Below are 24,712 nucleotides of genomic sequence, written 5' to 3' on the forward strand. Positions count from 1 at the left end.
GAGTAAGATCTGAATGATTAAGATTCAGACTTTAAAAACAAACGCTCTTAATATCTGAGATATGAATGATCAAGATTCATATCTCCATTTAGTGCAAACAAATGGGGCCTTCCCATAGTATTAATTAGTGCAAACAAATGTGGCCTAAGAGCCCCGTTCTGTCATTCAAGCAAGACCATTCCTCTTAACCCATGGTATTACTCTTCCGCCTGATTACCTTAGGCTTTGAGTCAACGCAGTCAACCCATCTATTCCCCCAAATTTGCCGGATTATGCTGCTTGACCACTCTTCCAATTCTGTTTCTTGAAAACAAAGGATACCTGTTTTCCATCTCTGTATTAATGACCTACAGTTGTTGATGGTGGTAGTTGATAATGATTGACGATGACAACAGTTAGTAATGAATGTAGATGATAACATCTTAATGAAATTAAGTCTTTGTTATAGATCTTAATCATACAGACCTATTCAGACCCATTAAGTAGTTGTGAAGGAAAACAAACAAACACACTTAATGAGTAAGATATGAATGATTAAGATTTAGGCTTTAAAAACAAACGCTCTTAATATTTGAGATATGAATGATTAGGATTCAGATCTCCATTTAGTGCAAACAAATGGGGCCTAAGAACCCCGTTCTGTCATTCAAGCAAGACCATTCCTCTTAACCTATAGTATTACTCTTCCGCCTGATTACCTTAGGCTTTGAGACAACGCAGTCAACCCATCTATTCCCCCAAATTTGCCGGATTATGCTGCCTGACCACTCTTCCAATTCTGTTTCTTGAAAACACAGGATACCTGTTTTCCATCTCTGTATTAATGACCTTAGCATCTTCCCTTCCTAGTATGTTTACACCCCTTAAGTTCTAACTTAGAATCTTAATCTTCTAAAATTACGTTGTTCCTGCGCCTGGTCCTCCCTTCACTTTCCCATACTCAACTTTGAATTCTATTTTTTTCACCTTGTTCTTTCTTTTCCTCTTTTCAATGTCTGGTGCTGGTAGCTTTATGATGATATTTTGATTTTTCTGCATCCTCATGTATTCTACTCGTAGCGGCAAACCCAATAGATCTTGTTCAAAACCTCCCACACCTACTCCCAGTTGTTAGCACACCTTTGGTTTCTGTTGTAGAGCTCATACCACCTTGCATGCTGTTTGTTTCATCATACCATGGTAAAGACGGTGCCCCAATTGATGCATAGGATGTCCAGTTTTCCAAGGAGCATATATCCATATTTGGTTCTGTTTCTGTTCTGTGTCTGTTGGTATCATCTCTCTTCCATGCAGAAACATTGATTGGTCTGCTCCTTCGTCCACTGTTTGTCCCTGGTATCCACTGTTGGGGTCACAAGCTGGTCTGGAAGGGATAAGAGCTCTTGACTGTTCTTTCTTTTGTGTTGGAGTATTTTTATTTGATAATTGGACTTCTATTTCCAGCGTTACAGGATGTATAATTGCATTAGGTTGAAAAAGAGGAGCCCATGTTAAAAATACAAGGGTCATAACAAGCACAGCCCATGTTTCTGAAGGAAGGGTGATTTCTCTCCAGTTTTCCTTCATTCCTTCAATTCTGGACCAGGTTTGTTCATTGATTGGAATCAAGTGCTTGAATGGTTCAGTTTCAAGTTTTGAAAATCAGCCAGCCACGTAATTCGCTGATCTCTCATCACCCTCTCGTTTCCCCTTGTTTTATCAGCTTGGATGACTGGTCTCCTCCTGGAAATTCGGATAGTCAGTCATCAGATTGTTGCCGGCAATTTACTTTGCCATCTCTGTTAACTTCGACGATGATTCTGGCCAGATACTTAGGTCATATCTCCAGCCTTCTTCCCTTCCAAAACCATTCCCTGCTCTGAAGTGTTTGCTGTCAATGTACAATACGAAATCAAAAATGGTACATTCCGAAGTGCACCTCTGCGACTTTGAGACCTGTCGGTACTTTCCTGCACTGTTGAAAACAACTCTGTAGCACCACCGCTTCTGGGTTGGGACTAAATTGGTCGCTGAGATAGCCACTAAGCATTAGGCTAAATACTCTTCTCTGTCCACCAAAAGTTGCTTCATATACGCTAACTCTTCCTTCTGGTATCCCCTTTGTTTTCTTTCGAATCTCCTCTTCTGCCACAGTTGTGTTGCTGCAGCTTCTGAATAGGTTTTGTTCGTTTCTGCCCATCAACTCTTCCAATTATTTTAAAATCTTGTTGCCATATTCTGTCCAACCTGCATCTGTTTCAAATTTCTGGGACAATCACCACTACTCTGCTTCCACCTAGCCAAGATTCAAGTAGGACGTATCTTCCGAAGCTGTTGAAATTTAGCACCATCATGCATGTATAACTTTGTACGTTTCTACCTCATTTTCTGCAAAGTTTGGGATTCATATCTCCATTTAGTGCAAACAAATGTGGCCTAAGAGCCCCGTTCTGTCATTCAAGCAAGACCATTCCTCTTAACCCATAGTATTACTCTTCCGCCTGATTACCTTAGGCTTTGAGTCAACGCAGTCAACCCATCTATTCCCCCAAATTTGCCGGATTATGCTGCTTGACCACTCTTCCAATTCTGTTTCTTGAAAACAAAAGATACCTGTTTTCCATCTCTGTATTAATGACCTACAATTGTTGATGGTGGTAGTTGATAATGATTGACGATGACGACAGTTAGTAATGAATGTAGATGATAACATCTTAATGAAATTAAGTCTTTGTTATAGATCTTAATCATACAGACCTATTCAGACCCATTAAGTAGTTGTGAAGGAAAACAAACAAACACACTTAATGAGTAAGATCTGAATGATTAAGATTCAGGCTTTAAAAACAAACGCTCTTAATATTTGAGATATGAATGATTAGGATTCAGATCTCCATTTAGTGCAAACAAATGGGGCCTAAGAACCCCGTTCTGTCATTCAAGCAAGACCATTCCTCTTAACCCATAGTATTACTCTTCCGCCTGATTACCTTAGGCTTTGAGACAACGCAGTCAACCCATCTATTCCTCCAAATTTGCCGGATTATGCTGCCTGACCACTCTTCCAATTCTGTTTCTTGAAAACACAGGATACCTGTTTTCCATCTCTGTATTAATGACCTTAGCATCTTCCCTTCCTAGTATGTTTACACCCCTTAAGTTCTAACTTAGAATCTTAATCTTCTAAAATTACGTTGTTCCTGTGCCTGGTTCTCCCTTCACTTTCCCATACTCAACTTTGAATTCTATTTTTTTCACCTTGTTCTTTCTTTTCCTCTTTTCACTGTCTGGTGCTGGTGGCTTTATGATGATATTTTGATTTTTCTGCATCCTCATGTATTCTACTCGTAGCGGCAAGCCCAATAGATCTTGTTCAAAACCTCCCACACCTACTCCCAGCTGTTAGCACACTTTTGGTTTCTGTTGAAGAGCTCATACCACCTTGCATGTTGTTTGTTTCATCATACCATGGTAAAGACGGTGCCCCAATTGATGCATAGGATGTCCAGTTTTCCAAGGAGCATATATCCATATTTGATTCTGTTTCTGTTCTGTGTCTGTTGGCATCATCTCTCTTCCATGCAAAAACATTGATTGGTCTGCTCCTTCGTCCACTGTTTGTCCATGGTATCCAATGTTGGGGTCACAAGCTGGTCTGGAAGGGATAAGAGCTCTTGACTGTTCTTTCTTTTGTGTTGGAGTATTTTTATTTGATAATTGGACTTCTATTTCCTGTGTTACAGGATGATAATTGCATTAGGTTGAAAAAGAGGAGCCCATGTTAAAAATACAAGGGTCATAACAAGCACAACCCATGTTTCTGAAGGAAGGGTGATTTCTCTCCAGTTTTCCTTCATTCCTTCAATTCTGGACCAGGTTTGTTTATTGATTGGAATCAAGTGCTTGAATGGTTCAGTTTCAAGTTTGTTTGTTCATTGATTGGAATCAAGTGCTTGAATGGCTCAGTTTCAAGTTTTGAAAATCAGCCAGCCACGTAATTCGCTGATCTGTCATCACCGTCTCGTTTCCCCTTGTTTTATCAGCTTGGATGACTGGTCTCCTCTTGGAAATTCGGATAGTCAGTCATCAGATTGTTGCCGGCAATTTACTTTGCCATCTTTGTTAACTTCGACGATGATTCTGGCCAGATACTTAGGTCATATCTCCAGCCTTCTTCCCTTCCAAAACCATTCCCTGCTCTGAAGTGTTTGCTGTCAATGTACAATACGAAATCAAAAATAGTACATTCCGGAGCGCACCTCTGCGACTTTGAGACCTGTCGGTACTTTCCTGCACTGTTGAAAACAACTTTGTAGCACCACCGCTTCTGGGTTGGGACTAAATTGGTCGCTGAGATAGCCACTAAGCATTAGGCTAAATACTCTTCTCTGTCCACCAAAAGTTGCTTCATATACACTAACTCTTCCTTCTGGTATCCCCTTTGTTTTCTTTCGAATCTCCTCTTCTGCCACAGTTGTGTTGCTGCAGCTTCTGAATAGGTTTTGTTCGTTTCTGCCCATCAACTCTTCCAATTATTTTAAAATCTTGTTGCCATATTCTGTCCAACCTGCATCTGTTTCAAATTTCTGGGACAATCACCACTACTCTGCTTCCACCTAGCCAAGATTCAAGTAGGACGTATCTTCCGAAGCTGTTGAAATTTAGCACCATCCTGCATGTATAAATTTGTACGTTTCTACCTCATTTTCTGCAAAGTTTGGTGCCATCAGATGCTTGTTTCAAGGCTTAGTAGGACCATCTCAGATTTTCACCGTCTATCAGATGCTTGTTTCAAGGCTTAGTAGGACCATCTCAGATTTTCACCGTCTACCTTGATTCTGCTGGTGATTCTTCTACCTTTTTTATTAGCATGTACCAGTTTGAGTAGTCATTGCTAATGTCGACTAACACCAAAGTTCTCTCCGGCTAGATAGAATCCGGATCTCTCCATTCTAGAGCTTTAGGCCCTGCAGTTTGTTGGCTACATGCAAAAAGTCTGTGAGATCGTTGTAACAACTAGGATTTAGCTTCTAGCAAAAACAAATTCTCTCTAAAAATAAACAAAATGAATACAGAATAATTTGAATACCAAATTGGTTCAGAAGCTAGCATTTTATTTCGAAAGCTGCTCTAAGCTCTGTTAATAGAAGTTAGACAAGTGCAAGTCGATTCGTCCTTTTTAGTCTTATCTTTGGTCCAAGCTCAGAGTGAGTCAATCTCTTAGATTGGTGGATAGATTTAGAACAATGAAGAGGAAACTGAAACTCTTTAAATGGGCTGCATGCTCTCAAAATCACGAAATTCCACTTGCAATATGTCAGTTAAAGGGAAAAAACTCTTCAATCGACCCCCAAATGGTAAATTGGAGCTTAACTAAAATGGACAAAAAGGGACTATATTAGAGTAGTCTTCTCCAGACACAGAACTAACACCTCTAACCCCTGAAGTTTTTCCATATTTTTCAGTTTGAAAGTGCCTTCGTCCTACTATAGTAAGATAGCTCATCACTTATACAGCTAACCACCAAAATCAGCTACTCTCAAACAAATGTTTCCAGCAGAACAAGTTTCACATCGTCGTAAAATGTTAGAAGATAACACTCAATTCATCCTTTTCACCATTAGAAACATGGAAATTAACTGCATTCCAATAGGGGCATCGCAAGAAGCTATTAAAAGCCTTGGTTCATACTTTCCTGCAGAATGATGGCATTGATTGAAATAAGTACAAGCTAAGAATCATCCATATACATAGAAATTGAAGTGACAGAAGATATGGGATAACCAGAGTAATAAGATGCATATGACATCTTTTCTAGGAAAATTTGGAAGGAAAGGAACAAAAGATGCTTTGATGGACTATCAACTACTTACCAATCTCTCAAAGCTATATGTTTCTTTTATTTATTCAGTGCAATTATTTATACCCAGATTCACCTGATGGTTTTTTGAACTTTGTTAGCTTCCTAGTCTTAATCTGAACATCTGTAATGGAGCTAACAACTGCCTTTTTTGCTTCTTCACTTTTGTGACTATTTTGCTCTTTCCTTGATGCCAATGAAACCAATTACTTCTTAAAAAAGAAAATCTTTTTAGAAAAGTTCATATACCTGAAATACGAGGGATGTTGCAAGGAGGCAGGAGCTGAGTGTTGAGTCGAAAGAAATGGAGGGTAATAGCCGTTATTGGTTCTAAGCCTGCAGAAGAAGAATTTCTCGAATAGTTCATGCATCTGATTATTATATTTTTTGATCATGCATCTCGAATAGACTAGCACATAATGCAGGCAGTTACAGGAGGCATGGCGTTATTGGAAGATCAACATAGCACAACGAGATCAAGGAAAGTTAACTGACATAACAAAAGGAAATTTAGGACATCAAATGACAACTACTATAAAATGCCTAAGAAAAGTCTCCCATCATTGAAATATCCTCCTCTTTTTCTTTGGACCTGAGTGATATGGTCAAGTTTACTCTCCTAACTATTCTCCATAATATTGACTGATTACAATGAATGGTTAACAACACATGAGAACTAATTGTTGTTTCACAAATCTTATTGACTACAAAACCACTTGCTAGCATAGAAGCTCTACAGGTTTGATCTTTGTACTCTTGTTATTTTTGGCACACCAGGTATTAAGGTGGTCACAAAGCTCATGCACAAACATTATCCCTTCTAACATGCATTTTTACACTTTGTGTAGCATTGGATTGGCCACAAGCACTGAAGTTACTACGGGATGTTGCATACGCCCTACATCTATTGCACACAACTTTCCTGGTTCACTGCGATTTGAAACCACGCAATATACTGATTGATGATGTATGTTTATTTTATCATTAAAACATAATTTTGGTTTAGTTCAATTGGAAATAACAAAAAACAAATGACAAGACATGAGGTAAATCTGATTGATGTTAACTAAACTTGCAGGATGGCAGTGGACTAATCTGTGATCTTGGCTCAGTTCGAACAACATTTGAGTCGTTGAAGTTTGCTCAAGGTATGACAGAAGCGTATCATGACAACCCCGCGGGTAAGAACCAACTACATTTATATTGTTGAAAATACGAATTTGGTATGCAAAATTGCTAAGACTTCACAAAATTAGATACTAAACAAGCTTAGTGTTACTCCACAAAAACAACCATGTAAAGTATTGTTAGCGGAAACGTAAAAGAAAGAACACAAGATTTAACGTGGTTCGGATCAAAATAATCCTACGTCCACCAGAGAACAGTTGCCTTTTTAATATTAACAAAGGAAGGGGAGAGTTCCCAATTACACTTAAGAGAATTTCTCTCTTAACTCTCTACTCACTACAATGTGTTGTATTATTTTTGGGATGATTTCTACAAATGAAGGAGTGCATCTATTTATAGAGGTAAAGACCTCCTCTTGATGTCATGGGTGACATCAAAGGAGGAAGCTTCCTCCTAGCATCCACACCAACTCTTTCCACCAACTCTTCCAATTGGCATGCCATTGTTGACTAAACATAAACCAACACCTTCAATCTCCACCTTGGTTTGCGTTTCGAGCGTGCATGTGAACAACTCTGGCCAAAACTTCTAAGCTTACTGGGCAACCCCGTTGTAAGAAACAAGAAGAATCAAACCATTGTTGAACATACCACCTCCACCTAACAACTGTTCTCTTCGGCGTTGCATCAGTTGATGCACACCCCCGCCAAGTCCTTGCAGTGTGCAAACTTAGCGAGTGGGACTATCTTGGTCAACAACACCTTGATAGTTCCCTCTTCAACATCTCGAATAAAATGAAATCTGACATCAATGTGTTTAGTGCGCTCATGAAATCTCTGATTTTTCATTAGATGAATAGCACTCTGACTATCACATCTAAAAGTTGATTCCAGCTGAACTAAACTCAATTCCGCTACTAAACCTTTCAACCAGATAGCTTCCTTCATCGCCTCCGCTGCTGCCATGTATTCTGCTTCTGTCGTAGACAAAGCGGCAATCGACTGCAGAGTCGACTTCCAACTAACGGCACTGCCAACGAGGGTAAAGATGTATCCAGTTGTGGACCTTCTTCTGTCAAGATCTCCTGCATAGTCAGAATCTACATAACCGAGAATTGAAATACCTCCACCACTTTTTCGAAAGGTCAGACCAACACCAGAAGCTCCTTTGAGATATCTCAATATCCACTTGACAGCTTCCCAATGCCTCTTTCCTGGGCTGGACATGTATCTACTTACCACACTTACAGATTGAGCAATATCTGGACGTGTGCATACCATAGCATACATAATGCTACCAACTGCACTGGCATAAGGAATCTTTGACATATGCTCCACCTCATCCTCGGACTGAGGCATTTGTAACTTTGAATGTTTAAAATGAGGAGCTAATGGTGTACTTACAGGCTTGCACGTATGCATATTGAATCTGTCGAGAACCCTTTCAATGCACCTCTTCTGAGAAAGATGTACAACACCGTCTTCTCTTGAAATCTCCATACCAAGGATTTTCTTTGCAGCTCCTAAATCCTTCATGTCAAATTCCTTACTCAACAGTTTCTTCAAAGCATTTATCTCTGTAATGTTGTTAGCAGCAATAAGCATATCATCAACATACAACAGTAAATAAATCATTGAGTTACCAGACATCTTCTTGTGATACACACAACTATCAAATGCACTCCTTGAGAATTCATGTGTAGTCATGAATGCATCAAACCTCTTGTACCACTGTCTAGGGGATTGCTTCAAACCATACAAAGACTTCTTTAGTTGGCATACGTGATCTTCTTTTCCCTCAGCTAGGAAACCTTCAGGCTGATCCATATAGATTGTCTCTTCTAGATCACCGTGTAAGAAAGCAGTTTTGACATCAAGCTGTTGAAGCTCCAAGTCAAATTGGGCAACCAATGCTAGTAGCACGCGAATTGAGCTATGCTTCACGACTGGAGAGAAAATCTCATTGTAGTCAATTCCCTCCTTCTGACTGAATCCTTTTGCAACCAATCTCGCCTTGAACCTAGCATCTTCCACTTCAGGAATTCCCTCTTTCTTTCGGTAGACCCACTTGCATCCAACTGTCCTCTTCCCCTTTTGTCTTTTCACTAAGACCCATGTCTGATTCTTGTGAAGAGACTCCATCTCTTCAGTCATGGCTAACCGCCATTGTACAACATCCTTGCAAGAAGTTGCTTCAATATACGAGGAGGGCTCCAGATCCTTAATCTCTTCTTGTGCAGCTACGAACGCATATGCAATCAAGTTTGCTTGATTTATAAGGCGTTCCGGTTCTCGTGTTTGCCTCTTCTCTCTCCCCTTTGCAATTGTGTATGGTTCATTGACAGCAAGTTCTTCAAGGTCTACATCTTCTGACTCATCTTTAACCTGAGTCTCTTGATCCTTTTCCTTGGCAAGCTCCACCGGAAGCTCCACCTGCTCGTCGTTCTTGTTTCCTGAAAACTCCACGGAAACTTTACGGGGATCAAGTATAGAGGATTCATCAAAGGTGACATCTCTACTAACTATAAATTTGAGTAAAGACAAACACCAAAGTTTGTACCCTTTTACTCCATCCACATACCCTACGAATATGGCCTTCTTAGCCCTTGGTTCAAGCTTTCCTTCATTAACGTGATAATAAGCTGGACACCCAAATACTCGTAAGTATGAATAGTTAGAGGGTTCACCTGACCATACCTCATTCGGAGTCTTAAAGTCAATTGCCGATGCTGGAGATCGATTGACAATATGAGCAGCAGTGTGAACTGCTTCAGCCCAAAATACTTTGGACATTTTGGCTTGTAGGAGCATACAACGAGCCTTTTCAAGAAGAGTTCTGTTCATTCTCTCGGCAACTCCATTCTGCTGTGGGGTATGCCTGACAGTCCTATGTCTTGAGATCCCATGAACCTTGCAGAATTCATTAAACTCTTCATTGCAAAACTCCAAGCCATTGTCTGTGCGAAGATACTTGATTTTCCGCTCCATTTGATTTTCAACCAAAATCTTCCACTCTTTAAATGCTTCAAAAGCATCACTTTTTGCCTTCAAAAAATACACCCAAACCTTTCGTGAGAAATCATCAATAAAAATGAGAAGATACCTCTTTCCGCCCTTCGATGGAAGTTTAGAAGGACCCCATAAATCTGAATGGATGTAGTCTAGCACTCCTCTTGTCTTGTGTTTGCCAGTGCTGAAGCTGACCTTCTTCTGCTTCCCTAGAACGCAGTGCTCACAGAAGTCAAGCGTGCTGATCTTCTCACCTTCCAAAAGTTTACGATTGCTCAACATCTCCAGTCCACGTGCGCTCATATGACCCAGTCTCATGTGCCATAGTCTTGCCTTGTCATCATTAGATAACTGCACTGTAGATGCATTTGCAGAGCCAACAATGGTGCTTCCGGCCAATGTGTAAAGGCCGTTCTCCAGCTTGCCTTTCAGCATGACTAAAGAACCTTTAGTCACCTTTATAGTTCCTGCTTCGCTCATGTACCTGTAGCCTTGTTCATCCAGAGTACTCAGGGAGATCAAATTCTTCTTCAGATCAGGAACATGACGGACTTGTGTAATAGTCCTCACGACTCCATCATGGCAGCGAACCCGAACTGAGCCAATGCCAACTATTGCACAAGTTGCATTATTGCCCATTACTACGGTTCCTCCACTTTTCTCATAGCTGCTAAACCAGTCTTTTCGGAACGTCATATGCAGAGTGCAAGCAGAGTCTAACACCCATTTGTTTCCATAACTACTATTATTATTACACGATGTTGTTAGTACATAATCATTATCAAAATCATGTACCTGTTCAACTGTGGATGCACTCGCCTTTTCCTTGGACTTTGACATTGGGCAGTCTCGTTCAAAGTGCCCCTTCTTGCCACAACCCCAACACTCTGTATTCTTCTTGTTCACACGAGACTTTGATCTGTGCTTTGATTTTCTCTTTCCCTGTTGGCTAGTCCGGCCTCTCACAAAGAGCCCACTTGCCTGGTCATCTCTATCTCCTTCAATGTGCCTCCGCACATCACTAGAGTTAAGTGCCTGCCGCACTTGCTCAAGCTTGATAGGCTCCTTGCTATACATCATTGAATTCTCAATATCACGATATCCTGAAGTCAATGAAAATAGCAAAGCACATGCAAGCGTCTCCTCCTCCTTTTTAATTCCTGCAATCTGTAAGTCCATGACAAGTTTATTGAACGCATCTAAATGATCTTGTAACGAAGTACCTGACCCCATCTTAAATGTGTGAAGACGCCGTTGTAACAACATCCTTGTTGTCACTGATCGGTCTTGGTATAGCCCTTCTAGCTTTTCCCATAACTGTTTGGCCGTCTCTTCGGTACCCGTATTCACTTCACAAAGCACGTTAGGTGCAAGGGATAGCTGGATTGCACTCAATGCATCCCCTTCAATCTTCTCCTTATCGGGAGTTGATATATCCTTAGGATACTTTCCGTCAATAGCATGGATTGAACCTTCCCTCCGCAGTAACGCCATCATCTGGGTCTTCCAGATATTGAAGTTGTTGCGTCCACTGAATCTATCAATTTCAAACTTCATGGAACTCATCTTTGCTTGTTCCTCCTCGTTGGATCGTTAAAGAATCATGTTGCTCTGATACCAATTGTTAGCGGAAACGTAAAAGAAAGAACACAAGATTTAACGTGGTTCGGATCAAAATAATCCTACGTCCACCAGAGAACAGTTGCCTTTTTAATATTAACAAAGGAAGGGGAGAGTTCCCAATTACACTTAAGAGAATTTCTCTCTTAACTCTCTACTCACTACAATGTGTTGTATTATTTTTGGGATGATTTCTACAAATGAAGGAGTGCATCTATTTATAGAGGTAAAGACCTCCTCTTGACGTCATGGGTGACATAAAGGAGGAAGCTTCCTCCTAGCATCCACACCAACTCTTTCCACCAACTCTTCCAATTGGCATGCCATTGTTGACTAAACATAAACCAACACCTTCAAGTATCTTTCGGTCTGAATGCGTGCGTATAATAAGTAATAATTGAAGCAAAGACTATAACAGAATAACTATTCATGTTTTTTAAACAAACAATATATATTAGCAGAGTCAAAGTTACTTCATTCATACTTGTGTTTGTATAAATTTAGAAGATATTTTCTTCCAAATTGTGCTATAAAAGGTTGAACCTATGAATATTACTTTGATTTAATTCTCACCGCTCGTAAGATATGGAAAATACTCCATGATATGCATATGGAATTGAAAGACGTAAAGACATGCCTATTACCTTTTCAAACTGAATGTTGTTAGCGAATACTAGGACCTTGGGAAAACTATGCCATTAATGTTAGATTGGTAAATCCATTTTGGTTGAATAAGGTGAAGAAGATTTTGCAGAAGTGACTTTGGAAGAGTTTATTGTGCTGAAGCTTAGAAGAAATTTTCACAATAACCACTGATACACAGTAAAAAGAGCTTATTGTACTTTGTTCTCTTATTATGAGTAATATATGTGGGCAGTATACAACAATTTTACTGATATAGATACTACTCTCAACTTCCATCAACTATATATGGAAACAACTTACCTCAAATATTCACACTAGCACGGGTAAAAACTTTAGCACTCACTATAGCAATAAAAAGAACAAAAGAAAAATATTCAACGGCAGTGACACGAAGATCTCTGTGACATCTTACCCTTAATTAACTAATTAATGGCATGGAAGTTAGCATACATATATATTTTTAAAAAAAGAACATATATAAATGTTCTATTTCTAAGTCTCTTATTTGCCCGTTCTGAAGAGAAAAAGATAATTCAAGCATCTAGGCTTAAATGACTATAGTTATCTTCCTTTTGTTATCTCCTATACCCTGTTCTCAAATTTGTGCAGCATCCATGTGACGCTTATGTTTTAAATAGTGAATTTCTCTTCACATAATTAAACTCATGTCGCGGCTAATGACACAAATATTTCAAGTGTTTTTGTGCTGAAAATTATCGTTAAACAACCTCAAAGATTGTTTCTCAAAATTTCTATTAACACTCTAGTTTTGAATATTTTATTCTACTTTATCTCAACCCTCGATTATACTTGACTTTTCGACCAAAAGACAAACGTTATAATGCTTCCACCAAACTATCCAATGTGTCATCCTTGCGCTCTCTTCACTTATGCAACTTTTACATGGAAACTTTTGCAAACACTGGAAATAAAAAGTCTACATCAAAAACCTTTTTCCTATCCGGTGGAATACAATCATATTGTGCATACTTTCATACAGTAACTTATATTTGTCATTACTACAAGTATAGAAGATTTTCTACTTTGAATAAAAGAATAGAAACTTAGGAAAACTAGTTTTGATTTATGTTGTTTCCTGGCTATCAATTCATAAATCATGTGTAAACCCCTCCTCCCGCCCCCGCACATAGAGAGAGAGAAAGACAGAGAAAACCATGTTCTTCAATTTGGCCACAATGGATAGCTTCATAGACTTTGTTACCTGGCAATCAATTCATAACACCCCCTTCTTCAATTTGGCTAGAATGGAGGACTTTGGTAAACTTGCTCGCCAGTTAATTTCCCTATACAATTAAACTTGAACAATACCCAAATGAAGTCTGATCTAATCCTAGCACTTTGAACAAGCTGCCAATGACTTCCAGAGAAGACATGTTAGTTAGTAAAAGAGCTATGTATTTTTTATCTTGAACCTTTTTGCTGAATATTGTGTTATTAACTTCTTTTTTCAATTAACAGTTACTTCTTCCTTACTTGCTTAATTCTTTATAATTATTTGTAATATAGAGGCAAGTCCAAGCGTTGATATATATAGCTATGGGGCGACGCTTTTTCAAATTCTGAATGATCCAGACGAGATCAACGGAAGTATGGTGGGCAAAATAAAAGATAAATTGGAAAAAAGGTGAAGATATTGTCACAGAAAAATTGAAGAACAGTGGATGCGACGACCAAATGAGAGCCAAGATAATTAATCTAGGTTTAGATTGCATCCGAAAGCCAGTGAGCGATCGGCCATCCGCCCTTGGCATAGTGAAAAGGTCGTATGCCATACTTGAAAATGTAAGACCACCATGCAAAGTAGATATCAACTATGAATTAGCTTTATCTAAAATCTAATCCCTATTTTTTTTTTTACAAGGAACAAAGTTGAAGGAGGTAAGGCAAGTATCCAAAGGTGCTTGAAGGACATTGATGAAGAATATTATCTTATACCACATCAGTTTCAACTGAATGAATATAGTTTGAGATGATATTTTGTTGGAGCTATAGATCTTTTGACCATATTTAGATTTCGTTTGCGCTTATTTAGATATGTTAGTGTTAGTGGAAGTTAAAATATAAACCCCTTCGCTATATCTCCGAGTGCAACTTTTAGAGCTAACAGTTAATTAACAATCATGATGTTTGGGGCAGCTTATGTGCACTTTGACTAACTCTATTAGGTATGTACTCCTTTGATATCTCTTCGAGGGCAACTTTTAGAACTAACACTTAATTAACAATCATGATGTTTGGGCAAGCTTATGCGCACTTGGATACTCTACTGGGTATATATTACTTCCTACCTATAAAGATATCATGTAACTCTATTCACCGTGCTTAAATAGAGGGATAGATGTCCCCTAATGTATTTTGTCATCATTGGAATTCGAACACCGATATCCCATGGTCTATTCCAACTTGGTTGACCACTAGCTACACTCTTAGGTGCTAAAAATTCAGCAAACTATAAAATACTAGATAATAAGAAAATCCCAAAAGGGTCAGTGGTGCACATTTCAAAACTCAGCGGATAATGGGCTCGCTCTTCTATTCTTCTATACTTAAATACCAAACTTTTGTCTGCGATAGCTTTACAACATATTATATGCACACATCATGTGCTATGCTTTTACCACTAGACTAAAGCCTCGGGGGCTACAAAATACCAGAACCTGATCACGTATATGATCTATCATGAGCTTGGATAACGGTCTCGCTCTTCTATCCTTCCTTACCTGCATACCAATTTTTTGTCCTGATCACGTATATGAGCTATCATGAGCTTGAATAACGATCTCGCTCTTCTACCCTTCCCTACTTACATACAAAATTTTTGTTTGCGATAGGGTTAGAACATACATGCACCTAATCCACACATCATGTGCTATGCTCTTACCACTAGACCAAAGCTCGGGGGCTACAAAATACTAGAACTTGATCACCTTTAGGATCTATTATGCTTTTACATGTTTCCCTCTAACTTGGCACCATATACATGGTGCAGTGCTAAACTGCTCGTAATCCTAATTATCCCCTTAAAACTTGGTTATTTAATAGCCTTTATCCCCCGGACACGGGCACGGCAAAGAGCGTGGACATGCTCTTTTTCACGTGCGTGAAAGCGATAAAAATTCGAAAAGCAAGTGTCTGGGTGGGGTATTTTCCAAATGTTAATCGTGACATATTTATAGATGATGATTTATTTGTCAATTGTGTATTTTTGCTTGCTACTACTTAATATACACTCCATATTTTACCCAAAATTTTCGTTTTTTATTTCTTTAAATGCAATCGCTATTTATTCCAACTATACATTTATATTTTTTTTCGCCAAATGATAGAAGTTTGAAAGTTCATTATTTTTAGCTAATTGAAGAAGTTTTAGTCAAAATAATCGAGTGCCATAGGTGTGAAATTATGATGAGGAAACGTGTTAAAGGGAAACGGGTAGACCTAAAATCACATGGAAAGATGTTGTCTTGAACCTACGGATTCTTGGAATCAATGTAGACTTAGCTAAAGATAAGCCAACATGGAATAGAAAGATCCATATAGGTGATATCAACTAGTTGGGAATAGGTTTTATACTTGGTAGAGAACTTTCAATACTATAATTTATATAAACTTTTTTTACTTTCACCTTTAATTTATTTTTGTAATGATGAAGATGACAAAGACATAGTTGTTGTTGTTGAGTACTTTTTTTTCTTTTTGGGCCAAATAATTAACAAAACCTTGGCTAGAAGTCCGCTCTTTTAACTAAACAAAAATCTTGCTTGCAAACATATTTGGGCGAGATAAAATATATGACAGGGTTAACCGATATTGTAATCATCGTTGATCAGAATGAAGAATATACGGCCTTGTGGAAGTGTATTACTTTAGGAATTCCAACAATTTGTTTAACCGATACCTCAATCTCGCAGATATTTCAATTCCAGCGAACGATGACGCCATATCCTCAATCCAATTAATTCTTAACTAATAATAACATAATAAGATAAATAACTTACTTCAGAATAATAATGGGGTTCCAACTGTGTATATCTTTTTCTATTTCTTCTTTAGATGCAATGACTATTTATTCCAATTGTGTATTTTTTTATTATTTTTCGGACCAAATTATTATTTATTTTTTTAAAAAAAACTTGGCTAGAGCTCCATAATTTTTAGCCAAATAAATTGTTCTAGCCACAACAATGGAGTTCCATATGTGTACCTTTTTAATCTCTGTACATGCAATAGCTATTTCTTACAACTATGTATTTCTTTAAGGTCGGATCTATAAAAACAACTTGGCTAGGACTCCATTACTCCATGCCAAACAAATTTTTTTAGCCATAATAATAGATCCCCAACGGCGTATATCTTTTTATTTCGTCTTTAGTTGCAAAGTCTATTTATTTAAATTGTATATTTCTTCTTTTTCGATCCAAATGAAAAGTTTGACTGGAATTCCATTTTTTTAGCAAAATAAAAAAACCGACCTTAATAACGGAGTTCCAACCAAGTATTTTACAAATTTGACCAAAACAAGATGATCTAAAAGACTAACAAAAGTCTAAAAGATAAAAATATATTTTATTAAAAGGAAACGTGCACAAAAAGTTCACGTGACAGCGCGTCTCTCACTTCCTTTAGATGAGACTGTCCCGGGTCCGGGCGGGGGGGGGGGGGGAGGTTACGTAGGACTTCTCATAGGTCAAGTGTGGATTGAGTAAGCGGTGCCAAGTTTAGGGAGTGTTAGGGCTGACTCCAACCTTATGTGGAGTAAGGTGTGTGCCTTAGGCCCCCAAATTTAGGGGGCCCATTTTTTTTTAAAATAATAGGTTCATAGGTATTTAAAAAATAATATTTAGTATTTTCAATACAAAATAGAGTTTTTAATATAAAGAAAAGAATACCTTTTAGATATATAAATAAAAGAATACTTTGACTTACTTAAAAATGTGTAGATGAATAGTTTTCATAACTTTTAATTTTTCATTTTTACACCATTAAAAAATTTGCTCTCTCTTCCTTAATTTGTCCAAGTCAATAGTTCTTTTTCTTTTTTTCCAATTCAGAAAAACCCTACATATTTTGTGTGTTTCTCTTTAATATTCTTACTCACTTCTTTCTCCAAGATTTCATTACTCACGTTTTTTTTCCAAGATTTCACTAGTTCAGGTGTTCAACAATAACTTTAAGCTTCCAGTAGTTCCATACTTCTATTGCTTTGTAAAATCTTATCTAAGATCAATAATATCTCAAGAAAGATTAGATAGGTTGGCTATATTATCAATCGAGCAAAAATTATTAGAGAAAATCGATTATAAAAAGACTATTAACAACTTTATATCTCAAAAAGTTAAAAGAATAGACTTCAAATAAAAACATATCTTATAACTTTCTTTTAAAAGTGTAGGCCTCATATTAAATTTAACTTTGGCTTTAGGCCCCGTGTGTGCTTGAGCCGCCCCTGGGTGTAATTAGATATTTTGCAACAAATGAATATAACTTCATGACATTTCAGATCTGATAAGACACCTTCTCAATCAGGTCATGCTCTGCTCATTATTTTGAACATTTTATTGGAATGTGCAGTGAGTTGTGGCCTTACTCCCAAAATGTTAAGATGAGACACACGCATTCCTACCTTAGTTAGTTAAAATGACACACACCTTCATTTTCAAGTTATAATGAAATGCAAACAGACCTTCCTTGATAAGTTAAAATGGGACACAAACATACCTTCATTTTTCGTCTTTTTAGTAGACTACACGACCACAATACACTCTGATCTTTCGATAGAGTAGCCAAAGTTCTACCAACTTAGCCCTATGATAGCTCACCATTACTGCAAGGAAATGCATATTTATCACCACTTATTTAACTCTTTATTAAGTCTTGTATGCTTCTTAAAATTACCTTTAAATTCAACCAACTCTGAGCACGATGCTTAGAACTCATGTCTGGAATTGTATGACCTTGATACTTGTCGAACCAGGCAACATGAACATTAAAGATTAGGTACCAAGGATGTCCGAAGCTGCAAACAAAAATGTGAGTGACTAGCAAAAGAAATATTTCATGCTATTATGGTTAAATAAGTTTCTACATATATGTTATTACAAAAGTTTCTATATGTATATGATTGATCCAATATGATATTATCTCTTCCGTCTTTTGGTTTGATATGGATGATGTTTCTAAAATTTTAACTCAGTTGTTCTTGTATGTTTCTAAATCTTAATTTTATTAGCTCTTGAATGTTTTTAAATCAGATAGAATATTACCTTTATTAGCTCTTGTACACTTCTAAACAAGACAAAATATTACCTTTATTAGCTCTTGTATGTTTTTAAATTAGAGCTTACAAGCATCATCCTTGTGTATATAAGTGTGTCTAGTCCTACACTGAAATACGAATTAATATATGCTACATAGAGTATATCTATAAATAGGACTTCTTGTATTATATTGTGAAATAACATCAATAATATTATTTTTCCGTGAAGAGCAGTGGTGGTCAAACACATTCAGGAACCAGAATACAGCCAGAAGTTCCCGTGCATCAATTTTCCTTCCGGCAACATACCTTCATTTTCAAGTTATAATGAAATGCAAACAGACCTTCCTTGATAAGTTAAAATGGGACACAAACATACCTTCATTTTTCGTCTTTTTAGTAGACTACACGATCACAATACACTCTGATCTTTCGATAGAGTAGCCAAAGTTCTACCAACTTAGCCCTATGATAGCTCACCATTACTGCAAGGAAATGCATATTTATCACCACTTATTTAACTCTTTATTAAGTCTTGTATGCTTCTTAAAATTACCTTTAAATTCAACCAACTCTGAGCACGAAAGTATGCCTTATATATTCTTGAGAGACATGAATGACGTGTTGTAGACCCATTGACCCTCCTATAGATCCAAATACCAAACTTCTGCCAGGACAAGGGGAGCCTCTTAGTGATCCTGCAATATCTAGGCAGCTGGTTAGTAAGTTGAATTACCTCACAATGATTAGACCTTATATTTCCTTCTTTGTGAGTGTGCTGAATTCTTCAGTATATAAAATCAGCCCTAGGCAAATAACTGTTGTTCGAGGATTGAGGCCATGAGCAGATCGTTGGATACATAGACGCTAATTAGGCAGAATCACCTTCTGATAGACGTTCTACTTTGGGATATTGTCTTTTAGTAGGAGGTAACTTGGTGTCTTGGAAGAGCAAGAAGCAAAATGCACCTGCTCGATCTAGTGGAAAAGTAGAATATCGAGTAATGGGTATGGCAACATGTGAGCTAGTTTAGATCAAACAACTACTCAAGGAATTAAAATTTGGAGAAATCAATGAGATAGAATTGAAGTGTGATAATCAAGCTTCTATTCATATTCTGTTAAATCCAGTGCTCCATGAGAGGACTAAACACATTGAGATTGACTGTCACTTCGTCAGAGAATAGATACTCTCAAGAGATATTATTAAAAAATTTATGAAGTCGAATTATCAGCTTGCAGATATTTTCACCAGTTCCTTTACTGGTCCTCGTATAGTTATATTTTTAACAAGCTGAATACATATGATTTATATGCACCGGCTTGACGGAGAATGTTAGATAATTATGTATATAAGTGTGTATAGTCCCATATTGGAATTGCAGTAGTATGTACTACGTAGAATGTAGCTATAAATAGGACTTCTTGTATTATATTGTAAAAAGATATCAGTAATATTATTTTTCCATGTTCCTTTCCACAGTCTTGTAAAGCTCAAGAAATTATGCATGTTATTATGCTAACTTCATATCTTTCTATGCAAATAACCTGAATTTAGTCCACAAATAGAAAGAAAATAACATAAGATAAATGAGTATAAGACATACTCAAAGGGTCAAACAATTTGCAAGAACTTCGGTAGCCGGTTAGACTAACTTCAGACGATAGTTTTTTGAGCAATAGACCAGCTTTTGATAATCTATATATTAGATTTTGTTTGCTATTTGTAAGATATGTTTTTGTCAGTGGTAGTTTGTTTAAAGTAGGAACCCCTTTGCTATTTCTGTGAGGGACAACTTTTATAAATAAGCAAAATGATTTTTCAAAAGCTCTATTAAGAATAATTTTTCAGTACACATGGAGAATAACTAACCTATGCATGGACAAGGAACTTCGAGATTCATCTTTGCCTTCAATGGCATGGTAATTCTTGGAGTAGGATCTCTCTACACCCTTACAAATCTGAGAAAGAATGATTTGTTGCTTATTTCACGAAGAGAATGATTAGGATTCAGTTCAAATCGATGACTATCGAAGACTAGAACTTGTCGATTCAACTTGTACCGAATGATAGGGGTCTTCTCGAGTGTATGCGCATGTGAATTTCACGCAATTTCATTGACCATACAAATTTATCCTCAAATCATAGCTATAAAATTCTTGATGAACTCAGACTTCATTCATGAATCCCCATACTGACATTGAATACCTCGAACATCAATCCCGACTCAAGATCTTGACTCATCACGGTACACTTTATATGACCAAAATAATGGCTTTCGTTGACCAAACCCTTTTCTCAAGTCCAAATCAAGTAAGTTTTGAGACAAAATACTCATCAATAGACATACTGCCTCGTAACTGTTGAAACTATTGTTCTCTCAAGGTGTTGCATTTCAATGGTGGGTTACCCTTCAGTCAGACTTTGGCACTTGATAATACATTGGTTTAGAGAAGCCAATGGCTCGGTGTTTGAGGATCATAGCACATGGGTCTATCAATCATCTTGATTCCTCATTTCGGTGAAGGTATGTATATGTGTGTGTATATATATATCAAAAATAGATTATCAACCTTCTAATGAATAAAAATCATTCTTGTCGGAGAAACTCATTTCTCCTACCAATCTGACTTAAATGAATCTGAAACTGGTAATTGCTATGATATGTTCTCTACGATGGTCTAACAATATCAAAGTTCTGAATTCTATAATTTATAAATGGAAACGCTCATGCACACTTCTAAAAAAGTGTATGGTGTAATGATAAAAAAATCAGAAATAAAAAGTAATGCCAATCGTTTGGAGTCATCAGCAGATAGTTAAGAATCACACTGCAGAGAAGCTTTACCTGCAACAGGAAGTGCGTGTTTCAATCAAGCACCTCCAGCAGCCAAGAAAATGGGGAATAAGACAGCAGCAAAGAAAATGGGGAATAAGACACCTGGTACAACAAGAGGAAGGATCACCATGATGAGAAATGAAACTGAGAAATAACATATCCATCTATTGCTTTTACATAAGGTTGTCTCACCAATGGATATGTGTGGGCTACTGCATGCTATCAATTACCAAATTCAACTTCAAAAGAATTTCCTAAGACGAAAAACAACTAGCTGTAAATAACTACAATAAAGGAGAAAATAAGGCAACTTTATTTTCCCTATGGTGAATATTTCACTATAAGAAGAATATCCACCATGGATTCTTTCCTTCTGCATCGTAGTTGCGCGTCACAGGAGATTATGAGAAAGTTTTGAGATTCAGTTTCTTTGATTGAATTAATTAATTGCACTAGGTTTTAAGAATAAAAGAAATGGTAAGTATTGTAATACCATGCTTGTTTGTCAATTACTTTGCATGCCTGGAAAACAAAGGCAAGAATATTTTCAGCATAATTAATGTGTTTTTCCCCAAATTCAACATGGTGCGTTTAATGTGGGAAAAGGTGTATTTCAGCTATGGAATTTTTTTGCATATTATTCTTCTTTTCTGTTTCGGGGTGTGCGGGGGGAGGGAAAGCAATGCAACTGCAAGGCACTCTTAACATGATTTTCCAATTATTTCATTCTTGTGTACTTAAGGTTCTTAGTTCCAACAAAAGGACATACATACAATCCTCATCTATGTATTTCTAAACAGATTTTCCATTTTTATGACAATTATCGACATTTAGCTTGAATGGTTTGTAGAGGTATCCTATCAAGTCTTGTCGTCAAATGCCTGCCGAGTCAATTTGGAATTTTCCCATCATTTCTTGCAGTCCGCATGACAACAACAAACCCGGTGAAATCCCACCAAACGGGGTCTGGTTCTTGTAGATCGTATAAAGAGAAACAATTCTTGTCTAAAAACTAAACATATCACTTTCAGATTATTCTCTTCCCTTGCATGTTAGTGTGGAGTGAAACTAGGTCAAAGACCTACTAAGAAACTGATAGATAGAAAAGAAAAACACCACATCGTTGGCTTCCCTAAAGGCAACAAACCTTAATCACCCGTTTTAATGGTGAGTGAATATAGGAGGATCTACAATTTTTCCAATCTTTATAGCACATGAAGATGCTTCTCCTCTTTAGGACAATAAATTAAAGATTTAATTGGGTATAACTATTCATATGCACCTAGTTAAATTCCTTCTTGCAATACCTCCTTTATTAGCTTTGGTTCCTTTATTTACTTCATATGGAATTATATTTAGTTTAAAATATTTGTACTTATCGTTATCACTGTTACTACTACTACTAGAGCTGCAATTGTCATTCTCGTTTATGTTGTTGCTGGAATAAAATTTTGCATCTTGGCTTGTATCTTACTAGAAAGGCCTAGGCAAAAAGAGAGCTTGGAAAAGACTAAATTGTGTGAGCTGATTTATGGATGGAAAAACAGTGACGAGAATCAACAATGAAGAAGATAAAAGAAAGGAGGAAAAAGGAATGGTGAAGGAATCACTCCCGGAACAATAAGGGTAGCCCGGTGCACAAAGCATCCCGCGTTTACTTAGGGTTCGAGGAAGGACTGCATCCCAAGGGTGTCTATAATCCAAGAAGGAAAATATAAACCCGTGGGAGTCTAAACAATCCAAGAAAGAACTAGCTAGCATTGACCGTACGAGTTCCACCAAACCAAGTCAGTTTGGTCCAAACCTTGTATTTGTCTTAAGAAATCTATTTAATATACAAATTATTAATTTAGAATCCACTAGCTTAAAACCCCTAGAATTTCGAACCCATAGACTCCAAACCGGACTCCCCTTCTAAACTTAGCCTCATCTTTACTTTTAAAAAGTTTCACAACCCAACCAATATAAAGTCCATTACCTAATGTTACAAGCCTAAAATTCACGAAAAATTTAAGCTTAGTGAAACTCAGTGTAAAATCTTCTCTTCTCTATATGCTTATTTAGAGTGTGACTTCTAAGTAAAGCTTAACATCTGAAATTAGAGAACAAACACTTAAAAGACCAATCTTCCAAAATCTGCCCATCTCCTAAAGTTTTTCAATGCATGGTACTTCATGGCTTGCATCATTACTATTGTCATTACCACAAGGTAAAGTTCATTGTGTAACTGTTTGTACCTCCGTTACAAATGGAAGTTCCACAGACCATTTTTTTTTTTTTGCATCAATTACATATATTGACTTGAGATTTGCTTATAGAATATAGATACAAGAGAAAGACAAGCCTTGATTCAAATTTCTGCGAGTAGATAACATTAAACACAAATATGGGAATTCCATCTCATTTGAAAGAATAAAGCATAAAATTGTTTGCTATCAAAGATCCATCTAAATCAATAGAAGAACACATACTTGACAAGGTGACGAATTGCCGACGAACTCTCCTTCTTCCGACACCGTTAGCTGTGTCGATCTGTCGCAGTTAGGATTACGTTGATTTTCCATCTGTCCGCAGGCAGAAATCACATCAAAATATTGTGATGAACGGAATTCTCTTGGATCGAGATGTCGGCGTATTAGATGATGACGGAGATAACAATTAACAAGATTGTGATGAGCGGAATTCTCTTGGATCGAGATGTCGGCGGATAAGACGATGATAGAGATAACAATTAATTAGATTGGCACCAGAAGAGACGGAAGTGACGTTTTTCTTCTTAATTTTCCTGATAAGAAAGGGGGAAGTGACGTCAAGACGTGTGAAATGAGAGGGCCGTATATTTCTACTTTGACGGAAAAAGTTCCAAAAAAAGAAAAGGAAAAAGTATAGTCTACTTCTTGAGGGCGGAACCAAAATGTAGTTTTTTTTTACTTAAAATACGCAAATAAGTGTTAAAAAAAGTTACCAAACTATATATAACGCCACAAAAAGTGGCGCTATACAGTAACGGTAACTGCACCGTTACTGTATAGCGCCACTTTTTGTGGCGTTATATATAGTAAAACTGACACATCTTACATAGCGCCACTATTAATGACGCTATACCCCTTATTACATGACCCCACCAATAATTTTTGGGTTCAATAATTCAAAAGCGTATAAAGCCACTTTTTGTGGCGCTATATACAACAAAAAAAAAACCTCCCCGGCTAGCCATTTCCTATATAAATATCGTAGAATCGCCACAACTTCATTCAAAATTTTTTTTAACTCTTGTTGGTTTCTATTGTTGTTAAATTCTCCAGCATTTTTTCATTATGTCTGAAAAACGTAGAATAAGAGTATCATTATATTG

General features: G+C 37.2%; 2 long non-coding RNA genes across 4 annotated transcripts; one reads left to right on the plus strand and one right to left on the minus strand.

Moving 5' to 3' along the window:
• Positions 1-399: 399 nt before the first annotated feature.
• Positions 400-24,155, minus strand: LOC104218255 (uncharacterized). 3 transcript variants are annotated; one of them, XR_011405517.1, is made up of 8 exons: positions 23,829-24,155; positions 21,367-21,459; positions 19,074-19,224; positions 18,897-19,002; positions 18,157-18,277; positions 17,980-18,085; positions 6,089-6,175; positions 400-4,960 (listed from the first exon to the last, which is right to left on the minus strand). It is a non-coding gene; the product is annotated as an uncharacterized lncRNA (long non-coding RNA). The 3 variants fall into 3 exon arrangements; XR_011405515.1 differs by having other exon boundaries at positions 19,074-19,215; positions 23,829-24,153; XR_011405516.1 differs by lacking the exon at positions 400-4,960 and adding an exon at positions 5,239-5,674 and having other exon boundaries at positions 19,074-19,215; positions 23,829-24,154.
• On the plus strand, positions 6,719-13,946 carry LOC138886540 (uncharacterized). The gene is made up of 3 exons (XR_011405518.1): positions 6,719-6,806; positions 6,918-7,020; positions 13,768-13,946. It is a non-coding gene; the product is annotated as an uncharacterized lncRNA (long non-coding RNA).
• Positions 24,156-24,712: the final 557 nt, after the last annotated feature.

This window comes from Nicotiana sylvestris, chromosome 2, assembly GCF_000393655.2.
Source record: "Nicotiana sylvestris chromosome 2, ASM39365v2, whole genome shotgun sequence".
Taxonomy (NCBI): domain Eukaryota; kingdom Viridiplantae; phylum Streptophyta; class Magnoliopsida; order Solanales; family Solanaceae; genus Nicotiana; species Nicotiana sylvestris.